This window comes from Sus scrofa, chromosome 4 (genome assembly GCF_000003025.6).
Source record: "Sus scrofa isolate TJ Tabasco breed Duroc chromosome 4, Sscrofa11.1, whole genome shotgun sequence".
Taxonomy (NCBI): Eukaryota; Metazoa; Chordata; class Mammalia; order Artiodactyla; family Suidae; genus Sus; species Sus scrofa.
The window spans coordinates 128,680,000-128,701,064 of NC_010446.5; positions in this window are offsets into that span (position 1 = coordinate 128,680,000).

The window sequence follows — 21,065 nt, forward strand, 5'->3', positions numbered from 1 at the left end:
GAACCGCAAGCTCATGGTTCCTAGTCGGATTCATTTCCGCTGCGCCATGACAGGAACTCCGAAACTCATTTCTTTTTTTTTTTTTTTTTGTCTTTTGTTGTTGTTGCTATTTCTTGGGCCGCTCCCGCGGCATATGGAGGTTCCCAGGCTAGGGGTTGAATCGGAGCTGTAGCCACCGGCCTACACCAGAGCCACAGCAACGCAGGATCCCAGCCGCGTCTGCAACCTACACCACAGCTCACGGCATCGCCGGATCGTTAACCCACTGAGCAAGGGCAGGGACCGAACCCGCAACCTCATGGTTCCTAGTCGGATTCGTTAACCACTGCGCCACGACGGGAACTCCCCGAAACTCATTTCTTAATGTTTCCATTTTTGTTGGTCCAAGACTTTCTTCTCTGGGGAAAGCTTTATGCAAATCACTTCACCTTACAAGGGAGACTTAATTGCTCAATCTGAAAAAATGGGTTGACTTCAGTCTAATAACCTCATATGATTATTTTGAGGATCACATTTGAAAATAGATATGAAAATATTTTATTCGCCTTGGAAAACCACCTTACGTTGGTGGTTGATATTAAATAGCTTTTGGAAAGGAAATTGAGCATATCCATGTTTTGTGAAAGACTTTCTGAACCAACTAAAATAACAGTGCTCATGTGTAAATTATGCTTGAGCCAATGATGTTCATGAATAGTGGTTTAGAAAAACAGCAAACTCCTCAGTGGACCTTGATCAAGAAGGAAGGAAGGGAGGGGGGAGGGAGGGAGAAGGGAGGCGAGGGGAGGGCCGGGCGGAGCCCAGCTTGGCCCAGCTTCGGGACAGGCAGGCTGTGCAGGCACACGGGCCCCATACCTAGAAGGGCCCACATTGCCTTAATGCGGTGCTCTCACCACCTTGAAATTCTTAGTAAGTTTTGAGCAAAGGGCCCTGCCTTTTGCTGCGCACTGGGCCTCCACGTTATGCAGCCTGTCCCAGGCCCAGCTTCTTCCCTCTTAAGTGAGTGAGAAAGTTACTGAGGGACACCCCTTTCCAGCTGAAGCGAGACAACGTTCCACCAAATGGATCTTACAATTTCATTTCTGCAAGTAAAGCTGACCATTAAGGAACCTCATTCCTGTTGAGCAAACATGAAAAACCAATCTTTGGACCCGCTCCAAGTCCTGAGTCCCTTCATATGTCAAGTTTATGCAGTTTGAAAAAACCCAGGCCGCAAAGCCAGCTAGAACATTTTAAATTCTGGGTGTGGCCCAAGTGTTATTTTTAAGCCATTAAATGAATCCTTTCAAAGTCGGAACTTTTGCAAAGTCACTTCTGTGCCCAAAGTTTTTTAATGATCAGAAAATGGGAATCTGCAATCCAAATGTTGACATCAGCCCACTCGAGGACAGAATTTCTCTGCACAGAGCATAGCCCTTGGGCAGGACGGTACCCTGGGCGCAGGGACCTGCAGGCTGAGGCCAAGCAGGCACGGGGTCAGAGCTTGTGAGTCTGTGAAGCTGGAGTGGATTCTGTCACTGGACTCTGGTAAACAGCCGTCCGATTGTGTGGCCCGGGACTGCTGCAGATTTGTCCTCACCAGGTGTTTGTCCTAACCAGGAATATTCAGGTGGTACTTTTTTATTATATTTACTTCAAAGTGTGAAAGAGAAGGGTATCATCGCTGTAACTTCTGCTGCTCAGAGAAAGATAAAGGTTTTATATATATATAAAATGATTTTTTTTCCCGTTATAGCTGGTTTACAGTGTCCTGTCAATTTTCTACTGCACAGCAAGATGACCCAGTCACACATACATGTATACATTCTTTTTTCTCCCATGATCAGGCTCCATCACAAGTGACCAGACATAGTTCCCAGGGCTACACTGCAGGATCTCATTGCTATTCCATTCCAAAGGCAATAGTCTGCATCTATGAACCCCAAGTCCCCCATCCATCCCACTCCCTACCCCTCCCCTTTGGCAAACCCAAGTCTATTCTCTAAGTCCATGATTTTCTTTTCTGTGGAAAGGTTCATTTGTGGCCAAAAATTAGATTCCAGATATAAGTGATATCATATGGTATTTGCCTTTCTCTTTCTGACTTACTCCACTCAGTATGAGAGTCTCTAGTTCCATCCATGTTGCTGCAAATGGCATTATTTCGTTCTTTTTTATGGCTGAGTAGTATTCCATTGTGTATTTATACCACATCTTCCTAATCCAATCATCTGTCGATGGACATGTGGGTTGTTTCCATGTCTTGGCTGTTGAGGGGTGTGGAGAAAAGGGAACCCTCCTGCAAGGTTGGTGGGAATGTCAGCTGGTACAGCCACTATGGAGGACAGTATGGAGGTACCTTAGAAAACTACGCATAGAACTACCATGTGACCCAGCAGTCCCACTCCTGGGCACATATCCAGACAAAACTCTCGTGGAAAAAGACACATGCACCTGCATGTTCACTGCAGCTCTATTCACAATCGCCAAGACTCGGAGAAAGACAAAGTTTAAGAAAGGACCCTGAGGCGCTGAGCCTCGACGTCCAGGAACTATCATTTATGTGGGTTATAGAGTTTCTAGAGTCGTTTTTAAGGACCGCTGAGTTCTTTCCTCCTCCCTCTCTCGTGCTTGTTCCTTTCCTTTCCTTTTTTTTTTTTTAATATCTTGGAAATTCGGACATCACCTTAAACGTGTCTTTAGGATGTGGTTCTCAGATTCGGGAAGCAAGTGTCGTGTAGCTTTCTCTCCTTGTCAACCTTGCACGGAATTGAAATGGCTTTGGTGCTCTCCTTAACCGAAGCGACAGCGGCTTAACGTATGTGGCACTGCGTGTCGCTAAGCCATCACGGTTCGTGCCCCACCCGATGGCGCATCTGACCACGGTCCTTGTTAGCGACTGGGGCTGACCCAACAGCTGGAGTCCAAAACAGTGTTGACACGAGTTCTGTCAAAATCGTGGTTTTTTACGACACATTGGCAATTTTATGGTAGATTGAAGAAGAAAAAAAGAACCTACTTATCATTTAGATTAGTTTTTCCCATAAGATTGTGGAGATGTTAAGAGAGCTTCATCTCAGGCCAAAAAAGAAAAGAAATAACAAAAAAAAAAAAAAAAAAAGGAAAAAGATACCAGTTGTGGTTCGGAAAAGTGGATATTAAAATAAAGGAAAATCCTTCAGAGGATGCAGAAGACTGAACATGAGACCTTGCTTTCCCCAAACTACAAACCCTTTACGGTAAAATCACAAGACGTCTTTGGTGTTACGAGATCCTTCCATCTGTCAGAAGGGAATAGGAATTATCACACCATCCAGACTCAGGAAGCAAGACTTCACCATGGGTCAGGCCACACTGTGACTAGAAGCTGTGCAGAGACTACCCATAACCACAACAATCCTGGACTGTTAACATGAAGAAAACTGAAGGCGTCCTCTGGTCTCTCACTAGTCAACAGACCTTCCAACCGCGCTGGCCGGGCTGGGTCTGGACTGTCCAGCACGATGGCCTGCAGCCGCCTGTGACTAGGAGGCAAGCGGACCGAGGCTAGCCACCAGGGGATTACATTTGTAATCTTACTGAATTGAAATCAATTTCAATTTAAATGGACACACACACCCCCACCCAACGGGGCTGGCGGCCACTGTAGCCACTGGCACAGCACGACAGGTTCACCCTCTGGTTTACAGAAGGAAATGGAATCTGGAGACGTCGGGCCTGCACAGAGTCTCACATGGGCTTAAGGAGGAGCTGACGACTCTCGAGCAAGTGCCCACCCCCCGGGCAGCCGCTGTGTGCTCGGCGCTGCGACCCAGCTCTGGCCCTAACAGAGCCCACAGGGGCCAAAAGCCAAGCGGAAAGCACAGGGCAACATCTCAACGTGTTTCATAAAGCACGGCTGAGTCCAATTTTAACTTTTTCTAGATCTTCACGGATGTTAGAGTTGCTTGTGCTGTTATATACAGATTTGAAAGATCACTTCTAAACTATCCAAGAGATAAGGTCAACATTGACAGCCTTATGCTGCCTCCCAATTGGTTTTCTTTTTTAAATTTTTTTGATCTGTGAAGTCTGGTTCCAGAGTCTTCGAACCAGATATCAAGCCTAAGGTAGGCAGTGCACCAGCGTCGGCCGTACCTCTGACTGCGTCACAATTTCTCAGAAAGCCTTCATTCTTGCACCTTTTTCAAAACCTCCGCATTGTATACAAACTTGCTAGATGCCTAGGAGACATTAGTTCCTCAAGGAACAGAGGTAGATGCTAAAAAGGATGTCCTGTCTTATAATGTAAGCGTGCATGTTATCCGGGGAGAGTATTGTTTTAGGCAATTATCAGTGGTTAATGCAAACCAGTTTTGCCATAAGGAGTACTCTGAGAAGACGGCATTTCTACTTCATAAAACTCCTTCACCCACATTCTCTCATTTAAGCCCAACAATAGCATGGGCCATAAAACAGGAGACCTACTCCAATTCTTTTTCTAGATTCTGTTACAATCAGAATCCAGATTCGGAAAGGTGAAGTCACTTGCTCAAGGGGTCATGGGTAGCAGGTGTGGGGTAGCAAGTCCCGACTCTGCAGCCACTTATCTTTCTCCAGCATCTCAGAAAGAGAGGAAGGAGGCGAGAGCCGGGACAGGACGGCCATGCAACCTCCCTACACTCAAACTGAACGACCGTGTTTAGCGAGTACCCTCCGTATCCAGGGTCCAGATGGTGTAGGGAACACAAAGATACAAGACTCAGAACCCCGGCTCTCGGAGAATTCACCAAGAGGAGGGCACTGCAGAAGAGGACAGACCTGTGAGCTGAGGCCAGGGGTGGAAGGAGAGGAGGAATGAACAGCAGGTGCCGTCGCAAGAGGAAGAGCCAAAGCCCTGGGGAAGGACGTGGGCCTGATGTGCTCAAGGAAACTGGAAGCCCCTGATTTCTCTTCCAGCTTTTTGGAAATAAAATTGACATGCAACACTGTATAAGTTTAAGTTATACGATAGGGAGATTTGATAAAAATGTGCAAAATGATTGCCACAATGTGGTTAGTTAACACAGGGTTACATCTGAGTGTGTGAAGAGAACCTTTAAAATGCACTCTCTTTGCAACCTGCCAGTACACAGTGCAGTCTCGTTAGCGTCACCACATTAGATCCCTAGAATACGGTTGTCTTGTAACGGGAAGTTTGTACCCTTCCACCACCATCTCCCGCTTCCCCCGACCCCTCGCCACTGGCAACCGCCAGCCTACTCTCTGTTTCTATGAGTCCAACCATTTCAGATCCTACTTATAAGTGAGATCAGACAGTATTTGTCTTTCTCTGTCTGACTTAATTTCACTTAGCAAAATGCCCTCAAGTTCCATCCACCTTGTCACAAACGGCAGGGTATCCTTCTTTCGCGTGGCCGAGCAATACTCCATTGTATAGTCTTAGGTACCACGTCTTCCTCGGCCGTCCATCCAGTCCAGCCACCGAGGGGCTCTCAGATGCTTTCCTTGCCTGACTCTCGTGAGTAGTACTGCTTTGACCGTGGCGTTGCAGCCATCTGCTCAGGACAGTGATTTCACTTCTTTCAGAGAGATACCCAGAATCAGGAGTGCTGAACGCTTTCTTTTCTCCCCCCACCCAGGCCAGGGATCAAATCCGAGCCCCAGCTGTGACCCACGCCACAGCTGCGGCGACACTGGATCCTCAGCCCACTGCACCACAGAGACGGCTGAATTCGATGATGGTTCCACTTTAGGGAATCTCCTTGGTTCCCTCACTGTCTTCCATAGTGACTGTACCAATCTACCTTCCTGGCATCGGATCCCTAAGAGGAGGAGTGACATCAGACGACACCCAGGGCCACCAATGGTGAAGCAATGAACGTGAAAATCAGCATCTCCTCCAGCCCAGGTCGTCCCTTGGTTCCCGTTGCTCAGCCGTGGATTTATTTGCACCACGCAGCCAGGGGTGGAAGTGGCCCATTGTGCCCCCAGTGGCTCTCGGGGTCAGAAGGCATCCCCTTCTAGGGGAGCTGCATCATCGGGCGTGGTCCCCCCTAGCTGGTTACAGCAGGTGGCCTCCTAGGTGGCCAGCTCTCTCTGAGCCACACCTGCCGAAGCCAGACCCTGGATCTTCCTCCAGGCCTGGGCTGAGCAGGCATTTGAAATGCATTTCACAATCTCCGCCAGTGACCTGAGGCTGTGACTGGGGTCAGGGCACAATGAGCCCCCTTGCCACATCCCCCCAAAACAGCTGCCAAACAAGAAAGGTCTCAGACACATCTTAAGAAGTCCTGAGGAGTTCCCACCAGGGCACAGTGGGTCAGGAATCCAACTGCAGCAGCTCAGGTCACTGCAGAGGCGCAGATTCGCTCCCCAGCCCGGCACAGTGGCTCACAGGATCCAGCACTGCCTCGGCTGTGGCTCAGATTCAGTCCCATGACCTATACTGAGAAGGAAGGCAAGAGAGAAAGAGCCAGAAATAAGGATGAGACGGTGGGGGTGGGGAGGGACAGGAAGCTCAAGGGAGTCATGGGCGCTCTGCGAAGGCCTGAGAAACGTCTGATTCTAGACGGAGTGCTCCCCAGGGCTGCCCCCAGGCTCCAAAGAAAAAAACACCAGAATGAGGTCTTCTGTCTTCTCTCAGAGATTCTGTAAATGATGAGCACGTCTCTCTTAAGAGCCAGTTTCTATGTCTTACAAACAACGGTGCAGGAAGCGCCTCCTTGCGCTGTGGACAGCCTCCCACGTGGGTGCTCTGTTCGCTGGCTCAGCACCTGGGCCATTTGGGGGCCACTGACTGGTGACAGGACAGGCCCCACCCTAAGATCAGTGGACTCTTTCCGGTGACTTGTGGCACGTAGACTTTGCCTTTATTTATTTATTTATTTTTGGCTGTGCCCACAGCATGCAGATGTACGGGGGCCAGTGATCAAACCCCAGCCACAGCAATGACAACGCTAGAACTTTTAGTTGCTAGGCCACCAGGGAACTCCCATTTTTTCAACAAGCACTCAATAATTGCCAGTGATATTGAAGGGACTCCCACTCAGTCGATGCTAATACTTCTCTCTGAGGCCAGTTGTTTATAATAGTACAAAATGTGATGAGTTCTTAGACGGCCGGTGTTACAGGGGCACAATGAGCGGGAGAGTAACTCACATCCAGGCGCCGTCAGGGCGCCTTCTAGAGACTGTTCCAGACTCCCTGTGACAGTTTCTCTTGGTCTAGTCTGTCCCTGGACCGAGGGCATCTTTCCGCCAGTTCTTTTGTGGTTTTCTAGACTGTTCCTGACTCAAACTTAGCTTCCTACAAACTACACCAGGCACCGGAGGAAACGGGAGGTTGATTTGCCGGGTTAGTTTTTCCTGCTCGCCAGACCCCCTTTTCTGAGTGGAGCCCCACTTTTTGCTGAAATACCCTCACTCCCCAAAGAAGAGGTCATTGCTGGTCACCAGCTCCGACAAGGACACACTCTCTTCTCGGTTCCTCTAAGTGGCCTCTGTCTCCCACAGAGACACCCAGGAATCTGTCTCCTTTTCTTCATGTTTTCTTCTAGAACCCAGAGCCAGTCTGTCCTGTGTTGGGACCAGAGGCATCTCTCCTTCGTCCATTGTGGACCACCTCTTAGCAGCCAGATCCTGGCCATTTATAATTATTCATTCATTCACTCAAAAACATTTATTGATCTCCTCGTCTGTATCAGACCCTACAGATGCTAGGGCCGTGAAAGAAGGTAGGCAGGAGGCGAGGGGCAGGAAATTGCGAGCCCGATGTCTGAGGACTTAGAGTCCAGTGGAAGACAAAGGCACCTGTAACACAACGGGTTCGTACACAAGACAAGAAATAGAGTTTGTCCAGCAGGCGTGAGGACCGCCAGCCCCGCTCATGCCCCATCCAGGAGCAATAAACAAGAGGCCCTCAGGGCTGAACTTTCATTAGTCCTTTCACCTTCCAGCATTTTTTAAGGTACCTCTTCCTTCCTCTTCAGTGAGGCCAGAGCGCAGCATGGACCAGCCAGATGGCCACACTTACCGGAGACCGCCACTGCCCTGACGCCAGGGCCTCTCCTCCTCCACACCCGGTCCCCTTCCCAAGGCACCACTGACCCTGCGCTCCGCAGGCTGGTGCCCGGCACGGCGGGACCCCAGGGCCTCTCCATCCTGAGCGATCACCACGCTCGGGGCACCCTCGTGCCAGCATATCCGTCTCTCTCCTCTACCTTTCTGCACAAGCGACGAAGCTAACACTGAGACTAGATTGCTGGAGAGATAGACCCAGCTACTTATTTATGAATTCTAGGGTAACTTTAAATTTGCATGGCAAATTCTCCATTTGTACAATACCCAGGTTTCAAGGTGGGTTCAGTGTTCTAGTCTTGGACTGGTGATCTCCACACAGCATCTCAACTCTGATCGGCTCAACTTTTGCCCCCTACGTAAGCCAAGCCCATCCGGGGAGCCTTCTGTGGTATAAAAGGAGTCCATCCATGTTTGTATTCCAGTTTCAGCAACAGCTGAGAAATGAGAGGAATTTGAGTGGGGGATTTGTCTTGTGACTGTAACAAGAAACAAGTGGCAAAAGGCCCTGTCCGCTGTTTCTCTGCAGCATCCTCTGCGAAGTTTGCAAAGGCCGCTTCAGGCCCGCCAGCCCTGAAACCCAGAGTGTGCGCTGAGGGCAAGTTCAAGGTAGGAAAATTAAGCCCTCGAAATACAAATTTGTATCTGATTTGAAGACTTTCAGAATGAGTGGCCCTGGTCCTCAGACCCTGCCTGAGTCCACAGGAAGAGCACCTCCGTTGCAGCCCCAGGACTTGAACCTTCAGAAGTAGCTCCCGTCCGGTTTGGTCCACCTGTAAGGCCAGGCTGCCCCCACGCACCCTGCTTGCTTCCCCCAGCAGTGGTTCTTACACTTCAGTGTGGGTCAGCAGCATCTGGAAGGCTTATTAAAACACAGATCGCTGGGCGCCAAACCCAGAGTTTCTGATTCAACGGGTCTGGGATGGGGCCCAAGGCATTTCATTCCTATCATGTTCCCAGGTACAGATCCTGTTGGTCCACAGACTACACTTGGCGAACCACTGCTTTGCAAAAACCACCATATAAGTCACGGCCAGTTAGCAATTCCCATCACTTTGTCCTTGTTACACACCGAGCCCCTCTGGGCTCTGCAGAACTTAACTGAATAAAACAAAGGGAAAATATAATTTGGCAGGGACACGATTACTTCAAGTTTACGACGCTGTCTACGCATCCCTCCAACAGCTGTGTTCTGTATCCTCTTTCTTGCGGATGGACTTGAAGAATTCCAGAAACATTCTTAAAGTCCTCCTGGTCCCTCGCATTTGCACGGAGCCCATGCCTCATCATGGTCACCCCCGTTTAAGCCATCACGTTCTGCAACCACCCTCACAAGGGGCGTGCAAATACCAGCCTCGCAGGAAACTAACTCAGAACCTCTCTGCCAACGGCAGACTTCAGAATGAGAAGAAATCTCAGAGAGGCAAAGTGAAACATCTCTTTTGGGTGGGTCACCTGATTCCCTTTAAGCCCAGAGTAATTTTTTTTTTCAGCCTGGGGCTTATGAAAATCTGCTTATTTGCATGATTTTATCGGGTAATTTTTTAAAACACATCTTTTCCCGACAAAGCCCCCCTTTTGTCCTCCGCCTTTCATCTTATAAGTGCTCGCTCTCTCAGTAAAATTAAAAGTACTTGACAAGCGTTATATGTTCACCAGCTTTAAGGGCTAGAGGCATAAATATCTGACTTCAGCATGTGCTTGTTTCTTAATTATCAGTTCATTTTTATTTGCATCACGATCTATCTGCCCACACAACGAACATGTACATTCACTGTTACCACTGTTCGCATCAGAGAGCGATTAATCAATGATTAAAAGTGGCTTCGTATCAGGCGCGGGAGATTATTAATGTCTCACTGTTGAAAAGCTTACCTCAGCTGATGTTTTCAAAACGGAAACAGTCCATCACATTTGGCATATTTTGGTTTTTGCTTCATGCACGGGCCTACCTGGTCCAAATGAAGGCATCAAATGACAAAGATCACCCTGGGAAGGTACTGATGGAGAGAGAGAGAGAGAGAGACAGAGGATGCGGCCAGCTGAAAGCAACCAAGTGTGCTTTCAGTGGTGAGACTCAGTAATAAGACATGGGTTTAAAAGAAGCTGGGATAGTTTCATTTTCGAATGGAGCACTTAGACCAAGATATTTCTATTTTTTAAATTCCCCATGAATATTTTTCTTTTCCTTTTCTGCCGTTTATTTCTAGTTTCACAGCTTTCCAGCGTCCTGGATTGTTCCGGGTGGGGGATACGTTACACGTTCTAACACTGTGCATCATTCGGGCGTCTAAGGAAGACTTACTGAATTTTTTTTTCAACTCTCTGTCTCTTCGGCGGTCTCTCTGTGTCTTAAAAACAAAATAAACCACTGTTTTAAAAAACACAAGCCACATCCACACCTCCGAGGAAGGCTTGCAGCTGTTCGAGCAGGCCCCCGGCTCTCCAGAGCTCCGGGTACAATTCGCTGCTCCAGCACATGCTCTGGATTTGTCACTTTACTCACAGTGCTCGTTTTCCCATCAGCAAAATGAGGACGGCGTGACTTCTTATACGTGTGAATGAACTTGGGTTAGTAAAGTGTGTTGAACTTCTCTGATGGAGGCAGAAAATATGGAACCTGGCATTTGAGCAGATCCGTAATCCCTTGGGCCTAGTGGGAATTAAGGAAATAGCTTCGCTCAGAGGATTCTGGAGGCAGAGGCCCTGGCGTCTTGTTGGGAGGCTTACCCCATCTTGCAAGAGGAAACAAGTCCTGAAGTGTGTGTGTGGTGCTGTTTTGTTTCTTCCCACTAGCAAGAAAGAAAATAAGGCAAGATCCATGGGCCACAACTGTATACTCTCTGATCAGGAGAATGAAGCACAGGCATATGCATCATCTCCGGTCGCTCAGTGGGAGAATTTTCAGAGTTTGTCCTACGTACATTTATCAACGTGGGAACATGGGTCTTTGCAAAGACCTGGGCAGGATGAGGAAGATCTGGGAGAATTAAGTGGAAAAGATCATATTCATTTCTCTGTTGGGAGTATTGGAGCTACAGGAATATGCTCAGGAGGAAAGAAAATTGGAGAGCAGGCAGTCTACCGCCAACACACACACACACACACACACACACACATCTATACCCATGGAAGTAAAGCCAGTAAGAAATCAGAAAAAAGAGAAGAGAAGAAATCTCACCGTAAAGTCTGTTTTCTACACTGTTTTGGGGTGTGGGGAAAGCAGAGACCCTCAGGAGACATTCAAATGTTGACCAGCACCCCACCCGCTGTCCAGAGCAGGGACTTGAAAAGGCCTCAAGTCAGTTCCTTTCTGTCCTCATGGGTGGCAGCCAGTGAGCTTCATGATCCAGTTAATCCTGCAAATCAAGACTGTAATGATTTAAGGACCAGGTATCAGTAAAGTGGGAACTTTGTTAACTTTTGTTCCTCCAAACATAGGTAGTGAGACAGCTGGATGGAAGATAAGTCTTTAAAAGCCCTGGTATACCGAGGGGGGAAAAGGCAGAACTTTCACCGAACGTCACAAAAGCCCTCTAAGTTGAAAGAAAAGAAAAACACATCAGTAGTTCTATCGAGCAAAGGTAACACACTAAACATTCAGTTTCATTCTCCTACACAGATATGTCATAATAAAGGAAAAGCAAAGTCAGAGAATCATACGCTGCTAACATTTGGATGGAATCCTAGCACGCATCTAACTTAATGCTCTAATTTTGCCAATCAAAAAAATGAAGCCCTAAAAGGGACTTGCCTAAGACCACTCGAGTAATTCGTAGCAGATGGGAAAAAACAATTCCGATTTTATGAATCTGAGTCTCTCGCTTTTTCTACCACACTACACCAACCTCTTGAAGGAACGGCCCTCGTAAGAGAGTCAGAACACGTGACATAGTCTCAGCGCTGAAGTTCTGGTGTCCCCACCAGAGAAATATCCACCCTCATATTTTCTACGAAAAAGATTTTTCATTTAAGAGTTCCAGGTTTTCCATGGATTTAATAAAAGCTAGGCCTGGCTGTCTTTAATGATAAGGACGTCGCTATTTTCCAGGGCCCTAACGAGAAGCGCTGCCCATCTCTCTTTGCCGTTACTTGTGCCCATGTGATTAACTTCCAGCCAATGAAAAGTGAGAAGAGGCACCACGTGCCAGTTCCCTCCCTCTTGCTGTCTGTCCAGCACACGCGTGCAGCCCTGGCCAGCTTGAGGTGAGTGGGGGTGGGGCCCTTAACCATACAGGTTGAGGATGGAGAGCCCCACGGTGGAAGGAGACTGGGTGCCTGAACCCCCACGTGGAAGACAGCCACCTGTCCTCAGAACACTCACCTGGACTTCATCCTGGGAGCGGAGGAACTGCAGCTAAGATTAGCCCCCGGAAGATGGAGATGCATGTACTGCATCAGCTAATGGTACCCCAACTAGCATGCCCTCTATGTACAGTGCACACCTGCTTGCCCGGCCTTCTTCCCTCTGTAGGGGGCGTACGTCCGTCTTCACAAAACCTCGGTAAGAGCCATACAGATTGGACGTTATCTTTCAAGAGGGTCCTGTACAACATGAAAATAATTCTATTGTTAATGGCAATGAGAAACATGTCTAAATATAAGACATGGCTGATTCCAATGAAAAGGAGTAAAAGTTTTAGGATGTGTAGATAGTTTTAACTCAGTTAGAGCTGCCGTATGGTTGCCTCATGCCTTGTATTTCTAATTACGTTTACAAGGAAATTTGGTTGTCGAATTAGGCTTTAATCTGACAATTCCGAAGTCACATAAATGAGTGGACTAAGCAAGAGCTCGCGGCATCTGGATGATCTGAAATGATGTGTGTTGCAAATGGAAACATATTGTTTGGAAATGCCCATTTGAATAAAAAGCTCCATAGCTTCTACAATCAAAGATATTGCAAAGATAAGCCTAAATATAGAAATACAGAGACATATGTGTGACTTCAGACACAGGAGGGTGGATTTTTGTGACATGTGTGAATTGTCTGTTGGAAGCCTTTTTGTTTTCTTTCTCCTACTTCTATCTTCTGCCTTCTCCGTGGCGCTCTGCTGTTGGGATCTGAACAGTAGCCATGGTTTTCACTCTCCAGGCGTGTTTTCTTGGGGGTCCAGGGTTCATTCTTCAGCCTTAATAACTGGGAGAAGAATTCTTAACCTAGACCATAAAATTGTATGATTATCCTATGAGGTTAAAGTCCCTTTGTAACCATGCACACTTCACTTCTGACCTTAAGGAGATTTTAAATATGTAAAACTCTTGACAGGGGAGCCTGAAATTACCCTCAAACTAATCTATGCTGTATTAACAAATTGGAGTGGATATTTAGAGAGTGTGGTGGCAAAATTTCAACTCTGCAGTTATTAAACCTAATTTGCCCTAAATCCCTGCTGATGGATTTATGTCCCCTGTCTCTTCGGAATCAAAAGCTTCTCCAGAGGATGAACTAAAAGAAGCTAAATAAACATCACCAGGCCGAAGAGACGGGCTGTTCCCATTCTGTCTGTACCAAGGTATCCAGCAGCAGCACAAGCCGTCACAATGAAAAGTGGAAGCTTGCGATGAGTTCGCTGTGGTGCATCCTTGTAGTTATCTTATGACGGTAGATGCACATCGTACAAACACACTGTGCAGCACTGGCTTTATCTCTAATATTTACTGGACCCTTGATCTGAAGACACGAGGTGAATTCACCTAAATAGAAAAGTTGGCCCTGGATCCCGTGGTTGAGCATCTCGAGGGCTGAATTTTCAGTGCTTCTGTTCATCGTGTCCCAAGAAGGCGTTGGACTTCGTTCGGGAAAAGCCCTGACTGTCCCTAACTTTGGTCTCCCTTTGCAGGGTAACCACCCAATTACATTTCAGAGACACAATGCGGTGTGGAATTCAAGCTTGTTTGGAATACAGACAATTTAACTTTCTTACCTAAACTTTTATATCCCCTCCCAAAGCGTGCAACTGTCTTTGAGGCATATGCAACCTGTAAAGACTGTATTTTGTTTCTACAAAGGGGTCCAAAATTGCCCGAGGTTGGAATATCAGAAATACCATGAACACAGAGTTAAATTTTTCATATGGAATTATTGGGCTGTTTCAGAATATCTCCTCTTTGGGTTCATTGTTTATTGCATCTGCGTTTAATCCATTTAAAAAATAAAGGAAGCGTAGCTGCATATCCTGGCTATCCAGAAACTTTAGGTCTATAGCTATGTTCTATGAAAGTCTGAAATGATTATATTTTATATCCAGTACGCTTCTTAAAAACTGAATCGGTCACAAAAAATACAGGGTACCGTGACGGTATCTTTGCCCAAAGAGTCAGACCCCTGGGCTGCATGGCTGTCCGTGAGGACAGTTATGTGCGACTGATAAAAACACAGCCTTCTTGACCGGGTCAGGGTCCGGGACAGGATTCATCCCGAAAGTATCCTGAAAGGTGTGTCAGAGGCGACGCTGCTACTCCAACGATAGTAAAGACGCTCCGTCACCAAAATAACGTGATGTTCATTCCTGGGTCTGGAATTTATAAGCTGAGGATTGTGTGACTCCTGCAGCCTCGTTCTAGAGAAATGATGGTAAAATCAAATGCTTTTTTCTGGAATTTATAAGCTGAGGATTGTGTGACTCCTGCAGCCTCGTTCTAGAGAAATGACGGTAAAATCAAATGCTTTTTTCTCATTTGCTAGACATTATCCTCTTCTTCTACATCAAATGTTCCCAGCCAGGGATACCTTCGAAAATGCCCCTTAAGGAAGGAACGTATGAAAATCAACTGCATTTATATATATCCTAGAAGCAAAAAAAAAAAAAAAAATCCTAGAAAATCAAATTTAAAATAACATTAAAACCTAAAATACTTAGGGATAAATTTAACAGAAATGTGCAAGACCACTTGATTGAAAATTATGCAACATTGCTGAGTGAAACTACAGGCGACCTAAAGAAATAGATACAACAGAGTTGCCGTGGACTGAACTGTGCTCTCCCCAAGGCCAGACGTTGAAGCCCTCACAGCTGATGGGGCTGCGTTTGGAGACAGAGCCGTTGGGTTATTAACGTCAAATGATGCCATCAGGGGGGAGGTCTGATCTCCAAGGGTGGGCACTCTCTTTCCCAAGCAGAGAAAGTGACCCCAGAGTTCTCTCTCTGCCACAGAGGGCACAGCCATGGTTGTAGCAGCCAAACCAGGAAGACATATCTCAGCCAACCCATTAATCTTGGACTTCCCAGACTTCAGAATGGTGAGAAAATACATTTTTGTCTTTTAAGCCACCCAGTCTGTGGTATTTTGTATGGCAGTTTGAGCTGATACGATAGTAATATTAAATTTGGATTTTCAAATTTAATATTACTATCAATACTATCCATATTATTAATATTATTAATAATTATTAGTTAATATGAATGATGTCTTTTCTCCCCAAAGTCATCTAAAGATTCAGTTAAATCACAATCAAGTAAATCTGTTTTCATTGGTAAGAAAAAGGGTTTTTTTCCCAGAAACTGACAAAACTGATTCTAAAATTTACCTAATGATAAACCTGGAAGAAATAAAACAATCCTGAAAAGGAAGTGCAAAGTTGAGGGGTTCCACTTATCTGCTGACTTAAAGATTTTATTTAAAGCTACATCAATCAAGACGGAGTGGAGGTAATGAAAGGAAAGACAAAGAGGTGAGCTCAACAGAATAGAGAGCCCAGAAATAGAGTCACACATACCTAATCAATTGGGTTTTAACAAAGGCACTGAAGAACTTCATTGGGAAGAAAAAAAAAGCTTTTTTTATGCAAGCAACCCAAGTGTCCATCAACAGATGAATGGATAAAGAAGAGGTGATGCACATGCAGTGGAATATTACTCAGCCATTAAAAAGAATGAAATCATGCCATTTGCAGCAACATGGATGGAGTTAGAGATAATCACAGTAAGCAAAGTAAGTCAGACAGAGAAAGACAAATATCACATATCTCTTACATGTGGGATCTTAAGACGAGGATACAAATGAACTAATTTACAAAACAGAAAGAGACTCACAGCCATAGGAAACAACCAAACTCATGGTTACCAAAGGAGAGGGGGGAGAGGGATAAATTAGGAGACTGGGATTAAAATATGTGTTCTACTATATCTAAAATAGGTAACCAACAAGGACCTACTGTCTAGTATAGGGAACTATACTCAATATCTTGTAATAATCAATCTTTATTCCTCTCTGTAATGGAAGAGAATGTTAAAAAGGTGTGTGTGTGTGTGTGTGTGTGTGTGTGTGTGTGTATGTGTGTGTCTGTACACCGGATCACTTTACTGTACACCTAAAACTAACAAGACATACTGTAAGTCAACTTTATTGCCATAAAAAAAATTTTAAAAAGCTTTTTCAAAATCTGGTGCTGGAGCACCTGAATATCCAGATGAATAAATAAAATTGACACTGACCACTACTACACACAAAGAATAATTTGAGATGGATCATAGACCCAACTCTAAAGGCTAAAACTGTAAATTTTCTGAAAGAAAATGTAAGAGAATAAGTTCATGACCTTCATATCCAGAAAATACTTTTTTAGAGAAAACACGAAACCCACTATTCATTAAAGAAAAAATGACAAATTGGACTTTATCATAGTTAAAAACCTCTGGTCATTAAAAGGCACTGTTAAAAAATTTCCTTTCTCAATATTCTCTCCTTCCCCATTCCCACTGCACCACTGGGGAGTGGGGCAGGGCTTACCTCCAGCATATATAAAGAGCCTTTATAACTCAATAACAAGACAAACTATTGCATTTAGAAAACAAAGAAAAAAGACTTAAGACACTTTCTAAAATATCAGTAACCACATGAAAAGTTGTTCAATATCGTCAAAGAAACGCAAATTCAATCTCAATGACCGTCCTCTTCACCTCCCCTACAAAGGCTAAAACTGCTAAGACGTGTAACACTAAACATGGCAAGAACGTGGTATCCCTGGAGCTCCCATACATGCCGACGCGAGGATGAAATGACACAGTCATTGGGAAAGATGTGCATTCTTATAAAGCTAAACACACACCTACCACAACCCCATTCCAAAGAGAAATAAAAGCATATGTTTGCAAAAAGACTTGTACGAGCTGTACATAAAGACTTGGAGGCTTATATGCTTTACTCATAACTGAAAACTGTAAACAGTCTAAATGTCATCACATAGGCGAATAGATAAACAGACTGTGGTGTATTCATACAATAGGACAGTATGTGTCAGTTAAAAAGAACAAACTACTGATACACACAGTAACGTGGCTAAATGGCACTGCAATTATGTTGACTCACAAGCCAGACACAAATAAATACACACTGTTTAGTTCCATCTCTGTCAAGTTCAAGAACAGACCTAACTCATCGGTGGTATTAGAAATCAGAGCGGTGGCTGCCTATGGGGATAAGGACTGATTGAGAAAGAACACGAGGGAAGTTTCTTGAGTATTAGAAACGTTCTGTCTCTTGACAAGGATGTTTGCGGCGTGTGTGTGTGTGTTTGTCAAAATTCATGGAATTGTATTCTTAAGATCCGTGAATTCCAGTGCACATATATTTTATCTCAAAAGATACATAAAAAGGAAAAAAAAATACTGAGTGGAAATTGTGCTAGAAAAGACCTCAGCTGCTCCAAACTGTGTACGCAACTTGGCTCGGCCTCTGAGCTCACTACGTATTTCTTCTCCCCAGGCCGCACCCCAGGGGTCCACATGGTCTCCAAAGGTGAACCCGTCCACGAAACACGGAGGTTACACTGGAACAAAACAGCCGCCAGGAGGAGCGGAAATACTTCATTCCAACATTGGTCCGCCCCCCTTGCAAATGCTTAACATCTTTCAGAATAAATGTAGCTCCTTCCAGGTGGTGATGACAAATCATGATGAGAGTATTTGTGCAGTGGTTTATAATCGACAGAATGTTTCTCGTAGGTGAGGGTAGGCATGCCAGGGGTGCGCTATTAAAATCTCACCCCTTTATTTGTTCATTTTCTGTTCTAGCCAGTGAACGACCATTAAAGAAGGATTCGCTTATCCATATAATTGTACTTAAGAATGAAAAGAATGACTTCCCCTTCTGCTCTTCTTATGATGACCAAAACCCATTTGACCTCATTCCTTGGACCCTAAAACTTTAAATCCTGTGAGTTGGACTCACACCGGGTGGTTCTGTGCTTTAGGCTCCTTTTGCTACTCGTTTATTCCTTAAAGAAAACTACGTGTCCATCAAGTCTATGTGCTGAACATTTTCTAGATGTTGGGGCTGCAGCGTCAACAAACCTACTCCTTGCTTTCAGGGAAGATCCTGTACCAGAAAGTTCGATAGTACAAACACGTATGAAAGTAGAAATAAAGGCATTTCAAAACATTGTGAGAGCCCAACTGAAGGGGGTGTTACCTGTCTAAGGCCTCTACTCTGAAGCTCTTCAGCTTCAAGTCAGGCTCAAGTGCAGAAAATTGCACAGACTGGGGCAGGGGGCCGCAGAAAGCAGCAGGGACCTTATATGCAAGTCGTCCTTGAAGAAAAGCATGATTTAGCCAGGAGAAGGAGTAGGTGAGAAGGAAGGCAGATGAGGGTGACAAAACGCTAGGCCGAAGAAAGAACATGAGCCACGTGTCGGTGACATAAAGCCCTAGGGACGGTCCTTTCTCCAAAGGATGTATCAGTGCTGGGTAAGTAGTGACCATGAGCTTCAGGGCAAGACGAGATACTCCCAGACTGGGCATGGGGACGAATCACCATGAACTTGCTCTGCCAGGCAAAAAAGCCTGGACACGATTCTGCAGGCTCAGGAGAGCTGCTGCCGGTGCCAGGAGGACTCTGATGTCATCCGAGGAGCACTTTAAATAGATACCTCTGGCCTCAGCATGGAGCCCTGGCGCTCAGCTACAGTGTGTCTACACAAGATGTGAGTTGCTTCAAAAGCCATTTTTAATTGCAGGTAAACTGATGCAGTTTCAAGTGACACTCAATTTTTACATGCATTAGACTAAAATTAAGACTACTGTTTGTTCCCTGGCTTCTCCTCCATTCACTTGGATGACACGCTGAGACCACCCACGTGCCTCTCCACAGCTGCTCTGTGCCCTCCTCTATGCCCTGAGAGACAAATCTTTGTGGACCGTAGACCACATGCATGGGTCCCCTCGCTCTCCCTCAACTGGGTTAGGACAATAGGGCAAGATGAAAAGAGGTCAGACTGGCTTTTTCCCCTCCCATCCTTTCCTGCTAGGTGGGTTCCCAGTGCAGGTGGGTTGGGTCCCTCCTCTGAGGCTGCCGCTCCCGTCAGGTGGTTCCCTTGCGCTGCTTGCTTTTCCAAGTCCCAGCAACCCTTCCCTCCTTCACCTGCTCAGCCAGTGGCTGCTAAGTGTTCCCAGCTTTCACCAACCTGAGATCGCAAACGATTTTTTGCTCCTAGACTTTATGCCCACCTTGGTAAGTGGCCCCTGTGTTTAAGTCTTCATTTGCCCAGTTTAAGTGTGCCTGTGTTTCTGCAGGGATACCGACTAACCCACAGGCATTTCTCTCATGCTCACTATGAGCCTGGAGCTCTCCTCAGCCCTGAGGACCAGTGAAGATGGTATCTTGAAGCTTAAAGTGAAGGAGACGTTCAATGACAAATAAACTCATAAATATACTGTAATGCTTAGAGATTTGCATGCTGAAAAGAGAGGTAAAAAGAATAAGCTATTGTGAACTATAGGGGCTGGGGCTGGGGGCTGGCTTGGGGTCCTGCTTTGGGTAAGAGATGAGTCAAGTCACGTTGATGTTGATTTGTCCATGAGGCTTAAGCTCGCCCACATTCCTCACTTGCTTTCTTGGTTAAGGGTGAAAAGGAAAGAAAGGAGAGATACAAGATGTATGGAGAATTCAGTTCCAGCAGAGCCGGGGGAGCCACGTTCCTTGAAGCGCGCTTCCTAAGTGGGATTGTTTCATGGCGGCGCCATTACCTCTGGAGGGAAGCAAATACAAGAGCTGCGTTGGTGGGAAGATGCTACCTTTCGTGTGGGATATGAGTGCCTGTTTGATATCCTATGAATGTATTCATCTATCAGTTGAAACTACAGACATGGGGCTGAGGAGGAATCTGGACTGAAAGGATGAACACATCTCCACCGTCAGTGAAGGCGAGTCGTCGACTCTGGGAGGAAAGGCGATGGTGCAGAAAGCACGCCCGCTGAGCACCAGGCCGAAGCCAAATCAACATCCGATGCGTGAAGGATGAACCGGTAAAAATGATATGAAATGTAGGGAGGAAGAGGGCGGAAAAGAATCTCCAGAAACACAGAGAGACGCCGGGGGTGTCAGAGCTCTCTGCAGCTCAGGGGAGGGGGGATTAAACAGTGTCCACCTGACTAAACCACGGGGAAGGTTCTGGTTGCCTTAACCAGAGCAATTGCAACAAAGAGATGGGAAGAAAAGCTGGGTCCACCTTTAACCTAAGTGAGTAAGAATCTGAAAGAAAAAGTGACTTTAAGGAGTTGCGGCTTTGGAGTCAGAGACCTGGGTTTGAGTCCCTGTCTCCCCTCTCCGTGTGTCTTCACACAAATCACTCAAGCCCTCGGGATCTAAACTCCTTCCTTGTTGGAAAACAGAAATAAGACCTTTCCCCACCCATCCAAAGTATTTTTCTGAGAGTCAAACGAGTTAGGTGGGTAAAATACATTGTTAACTATAAACTGTGCTCTACAAGGTGAGACATTGCTGAACTAGTAACAGAGGTGACTCACCCGGCAACGAGTGGTTTCCGGAAAAGTTACGCAAATCCAACAGTAGTCAAGGTTTTAAATTAATTCGCTATTTAAAGAAATCTATGGTGAATCTTTTGGAAAGTGACAAGTCTTTCTTTAATGTAAACAGTTATTCTGCAATATATTCTTTCTCTTTCCAATTCTTTTCATTCCTCCTTCCTTTCTCTCTCTTCCTTTCCTCTTTCCCTTTCTTTCTTTCTTTCTTTCTTTCCTTCTTTCCTTCTTTCTTCCTTCCTTCCTTCTCTTTCTTTCTTTCTTTCTC